Genomic DNA, 6,071 nt, shown 5'->3' with positions numbered 1-6,071 from the left:
CAAATCAGAGTAGCACTAACAAAAGCAGGAAAAGTTTGGGGAATAATAAACCAAGGTTTAGCTGGGAATCACAGTTCAAAGTGAACTTGCACATAAAGAACTAGTACCAGATTATGAATAAGGCACCATAGAAAAGATCACAGCTAAATAAGCGTAACAGGTTGTCCCTTACAAAATCATACTCTAGTGAGATGGAACCTTAAATGCAGTAGCGGTATCTTCGGTGCATAGTGTGCATGGTAAGCAGAAAGAATTTAAAGTGCATGTGCATAAGCTATAACTCACATGGAATTAATAAGATGGACCCCAGCCTGCCACCTCTATGCGCGTATCGCCCGTCTTCATCAGGAAGCGTGACCTGTAATATTGTGTGTGCCGATATATGTAGTGAGATGCCCCAATCAGAAGTGTCCGTGACGTTGGTCATTGGACAGCGCATGCACGGACTTCGCTACATCACTTGGGGGTACTTCTTCCTGCGCCCATGGAACGCAAGCGATCCACCGCTGCTAAACAGAAACGATCGCACGCGTACCAATCGAGCACATCGGGAAGACCCGGGAGCAGTGGGGCCCAGGTATGCGCACTGACCAAAAGGGACCAAACATAGAGCGTTGTTATATATGAATATAGGGAAAGAAAGGGGAGTATTAGAGATTAAACCTGACAAAAATGCAGCATGGTACAGGGGCCAGAAGAAGAATAAACAAATACTAAGTGTGTATGCCTAAAATGTAAGTGTATGTGTGTATGTATATGTGAGTGTATATTGTGATGCAGTGACCCCTGTAACAGGTAGGGGGCGCTGCATGGTCTCCCCGGTATGTGCACGGAGTTGTATTGAGGCCGTGAGAATAGACCTGCAGTGATGTCAGGATCACGTGACCAGCCATGTGATCCATTACTGTGGGTGTGGTTACAGGTACATAACGTGACCAGGGTGTGGGTCACATGGTCCCTGGGTTCCTGTGTGGTTCCAGTGAGTGGACCTGAGTGGTGAGGTTACAGGGGGTTCCTGAGCGCTGTGTGTGGGCTGTGTATGCCCCTGTGCTGGAAGACCTGGTAGGAGGCTTCCTGGAGAGCACATGCTGGCGTGAGAGGTCCTGGGAGGTGTACCAGGACCCCTGAGCAACACACAGTGGAACTTGGGGAAGCTACAGTCCTTCGGTGGCTCTGGACTGACTGATGTGTGCCGGCCAGGCAAGTTGGTGAACCCCGTAAGGCAGTTTCCCCAGGAGAGAGGACTGACAAGGAGTCAGTAGATGGAGCAGGAGCTCCCATAAGGTACCTCCACAAGCTGTTGGTGCTTGTAACCTGGACTGTGTGGTAACCCACGGCAACTGGTCAGTGAGGACCAGCATGTTTAGTGTCCCTGAGTCAAACCTGTAGTTAAAGTGTTTGAAGATGCAAGTTAATATCACCAGTTGGTGCCTGTGATGTTCTATGAACTGTGCATAACCCGGTTTATGAGGCTTAATAAACCGTATGGACTGCTTTGTTTTAAAAACCCGTGCCCGTGTGCTTGAAATATCGCAGCCAAGCGAGTGTCCCCCAATACACTCAGTAAGATAAGTCTTACATTGTCTTACATTTGGTGGAGAATGCGGGCAACGATCCAGCACGCACACGTGGTGTTAATTGCTGTAACTCGGCGGGGTTACGAAGGGGACAAGCGGCGTCCTGTGGATTGGCAGGTCCACGAAGCCGGCGGTAGAGCCTGGTGGAGCGTAGCTGCAGAGGCAGCAAGAGGTTCCCCAGCAGGCGGAGCAGCAGTGGCTTGTGGTTGGCAGCCGGAGGTGCCGGTTGTGTGTGACTGCAGCGGGAGCTGTGGCGGTACCAGCAGGAGCTGGTGAAGTGACATATAGAAAAAAAAATAATATTTTTTTTTTTCTTTTTGTGCAGACTCTTAAAGGGCCAGTACAAGCCCAGAGACAAAGGGGTGTACTGTGCGAACTGGGGCCTGAGTGCCGTGGGGGAGTCCACGGGGTGTATCCCAGGGTGGGGAGTATCCCTAATAGTGAGCGGTGGCCCAAACGGGGATGGTTGCCCAAAAGGGGGCGGAGACCCAAAAAGGGGCGGTAACCCGAACAAGGGTAATGGCCCAAAAAGGGGTGGAATCCCGAAGGGGGGCTGAATCCCTAACCGGGGTGGTATCAAAAAGCAGAGCACTTGCCCAAAAAGGGGGCGGGGCCAAAAAATGGGCGGCAATCAGTGAGGTGTCACGACTGTGTCCTTTTTGGCTGGATGGAAAGTGTGTGCGGGGATTGATAGACCCGGGGAGAGAAGCGTCTGTGCTGAGAACCCTTCCAGGAAATTCTGTGTCACCTAGCGACACTGAATATCTCCAGGTAGCCACTATCTACATTGTCGCAGCGGAGGTTTCCACATATCATGAGGTGGCTGTAGACCCGATCTTGCCGTATCCTATGGCAATAGGACAAGATTTGGTAGCACTGTGGGAAAAGGCTGAAGTGTTTGTGGACATAATGTGGATGTCAGTTAGGCTACGTTCACATTTGCGGCTAGCGCCGCAGCGTCGGGCGCCGCAGCGGCGCCGCATGCATCATGCGCCCCTATATTTAACATGGGGGCGCATGGACATGCGGTGCACTTGCTTTTTGCGCCGCATGCGTCCCTGCGGCGCCCGCGTCGGGGCGCAGAGGACGCAGCAAGTTGCATTTTTGCTGCGTCCAAAATCAATGGAAAAAAGGACGCATGCGGCGCAAAAAGCAGCGTTGTGCATGTGTTCACATTTGCGCTGTGCGTTGCGGCGGCGACGCTGCGGCGCACACCGCAAATGTGAACGTAGCCTAAGTAATATTGAGAAGGCGCCCCCTAGAGTTGACAGTCCTAAGGTAGGCCTGAACAAGGGAAAAGGTGCGACTGTCCAACTAACTGACCTGACGTCACCTGAAGTGTGCCACAATACGACTGGTAGTGGTCTGCTGGATAAAACAAGTGGAGCTGACACCCAGACAGAGAGTGACTCATGGCGTCATCATACTGTGGGGTGTGACACAGATTCTTGGGGTGACTGTGACAAGTCATGGCCAGTAACAAGCGCATGTGCCATGGTGACAGGTGGAGGACGGGGTCCAGGACCTGTGGTAACGGGTGGAGGACGGGGTCCAGGACCTGTGGTAACGGGTGGAGGACGGGGTCCAGGACCTGTGGTAACGGGTGGAGGATGGGGTCCAGGACCTGTGGTGACGGGTGAAGGACGGGGTCCAGGACCTGTGGCGACGGATGGTGGTGACTCCCATTCAGACGGTGATACCAGTGGAAAAGAGTGTAATAAGGTTGACTCAGGCAATTCTTCATCCTGTCGCCGGAGACGTAAAAGAGCCAAAGGGGCTGAGCCGGTTGTTCCGTGTGAGGAATTGACGGAAGATGCTGAGGACCTGGGGTGTATGAAGTACTCTGAAGTCCCAGGGAAAAGGGACGAACCTAATGATGTCACCGCTGAGACCCAAGAGAGGGCCGACCCTGACAGTGCAGAGTCTGAGGGTGCAGAAGTGGAGGAGGCCACCAAGGAGGTGGTGCCTGAAGTAAATACCTCCTCAAGTAATGGATGTTCCACCAGTCCAAAGGATGGGAGGAGTGAGATAGAACTGGTTAAAGAGACGGTGAAAGACCATCTCGAACGAGAAAGGGTCCTGAGACAAGCGGCTGAGCGCAGAGTGGATGAGCTGGAGAAGGAAGTCTCTGAGCTCAGAGGTCACCTGTTCAGATGGCAAAATGTGTATCAGACCCTAAAGGAAGACATTGACGTGCTCAGAGAAGCACTGAAAGGCCCTCTACAAGGAAAAGAGGTGGTGGTCGCAGACTTCTCGTGTCAGTACCAGAGTGGTAACGAGGTGAAGCTGCTAATGCCCATCTTGACCCGGGGTCTGGAAGAGGGTAAAGCTGAAGAGGAGTTGGCGCTAAAAGCAGAACAAGATGGTCACCTGGTTGTGACAGGTGTCTTGATGGAAAGGTCCATGGCAAGGCAGGAGCCATCTGTTCTTGAAGGAAGTGAGACTCCGCTCTTCAAGTGTGTGATAGATGTACCCGTAGAGGCGCAAGATGCATGTACCCGTGAGGGTGTGCATGAGGCCTTTAAAAAGGCAGTAGAAGCGGGAAGTGTGCACTGGGCACTGGAGACGAGACAGTTGGTGATACTGTCTAATAAGGAAGTCACAGTGAAGAGGGTGGCTGTCCTGAGGGACATGCACCTACAGTGCCTCCGCACGAAACAGATGATCCTGTTGAGGAATAATGAGGCCACTCGATGTTTGGAGCAAGCCAGGAAAGCTCAAAGTCGTCTGGGATTGGTAGAGGGCACAGTCCAAGTGCCCAAGGCTCTGGTGGCGAAGCTCATTGGCAGATTTGGGAAAGTGATGCAGGAGATGGTGAATATATCCGGTGTGAAGAGACTAAGGATTCCGGCTGATGACGAGGCCCAGGTGGGTGAAGATGGGATGGTGTCATTCCTGGTCGTCGGGTCCAAGGAGAGTCTAGGAAATATCTGGATGCTCCTGAGGTATCGCGTGGCATACCTGAGAGAAGTAGAGCAGCTAAGACTGTACAGACGGCAGGTCAACAAACAGCTGCAGAACATGAGGTGGCGGCCGCCTTCTTCCCAAGGAAAAGGGAACAGAAGGGACCCTCCAAATGATGAAATAGCAGGTTGCCGGAGACTTTCAGCAAGGCAAGAACGTCGAGAATCTGCAAGTAGTAGTTCTACTCCCAGTATGAGACTGAGAGACCTGGACAGTAGTTCCTGTCGTATACTAAGTGGGTCCGACTCAGACCAGACAGTCGGTTTGACCGTCAGTAGGACTCATGACCGCGCCAACCGTGGGTGCCGGCCGTGGAGAGGAAAGTCGGGTGATGGGGCGTACAGAAAAAATGTGGTGACCAGGGGTCTGTTGACACGAGTAGATGGTGGCTTGAGAGCTAAAACTCAAAATATACACATTGACCGCTGGGGGCGGGAAGACCTTACCAAAGGTATGATTGTATGTGATGCCCAAAACCGACTGATACGGTTCCCTCGACTGATACGGCAAGGTAACGTGCGTGACATGTCTCGTGACCCCACGTGTATGACAGGTGTTCAACCCCACAAGTTTGAACAGAGGGGGGGGATATGTGATGCAGTGACCCCTGTAACAGGTAGGGGGCGCTGCATGGTCTCCCCGGTATGTGCACAGAGTTGTATTGAGGCCGTGAGAATAGACCTGCAGTGATGTCAGGATCACGTGACAGCCATGTGATCCATTACTGTGGGTGTGGTTACAGGTACATAACGTGACCAGGGTGTGGGTCACATGGTCCCTGGGTTCCTGTGTGATTCCAGTGAGTGGACCTGAGTGGTGAGGTTACAGGGGGTTCCTGAGCGCTGTGTGTGGGCTGTGTATGCCCCTGTGCTGGAAGACCTGGTAGGAGGCTTCCTGGAGAGCACATGCTGGCGTGAGAGGTCCTGGGAGGTGTACCAGGACCCCTGAGCAACACACAGTGGAACTTGGGGAAGCTACAGTCCTTCGGTGGCTCTGGACTGACTGATGTGTGCCGGCCAGGCAAGTTGGTGAACCCCGTAAGGCAGTTTCCCCAGGAGAGAGGACTGACAAGGAGTCAGTAGACGGAGCAGGAGCTCCCATAAGGTACCTCCACAAGCTGTTGGTGCTTGTAACCTGGACTGTGTGGTAACCCACGGCAACTGGTCAGTGAGGACCAGCATGTTTAGTGTCCCTGAGTCAAACCTGTAGTTAAAGTGTTTGAAGATGCAAGTTAATATCACCAGTTGGTGCCTGTGATGTTCTATGAACTGTGCATAACCCGGTTTATGAGGCTTAATAAACCGTATGGACTGCTTTGTTTTAAAAACCCGTGCCCGTGTGCTTGAAATATCGCAGCCAAGCGAGTGTCCCCCAATACACTCAGTAAGAAAAGTCTTACATTATGCAAATTAGTAGAAGAAAAAAAATGAAAGACAAAAAGTAAAAGTGGTAATACAAGAATAGACAAAGTGAAATGTGTAAATAAAATAAGATGAAGATATATGGGTGTAGAATAAAGTAAGAATTATT

This window comes from Ranitomeya variabilis, chromosome 4 (assembly GCF_051348905.1).
Source record: "Ranitomeya variabilis isolate aRanVar5 chromosome 4, aRanVar5.hap1, whole genome shotgun sequence".
Taxonomy (NCBI): domain Eukaryota; kingdom Metazoa; phylum Chordata; class Amphibia; order Anura; family Dendrobatidae; genus Ranitomeya; species Ranitomeya variabilis.
Note: the sequence above shows the minus strand (reverse complement) of the source record.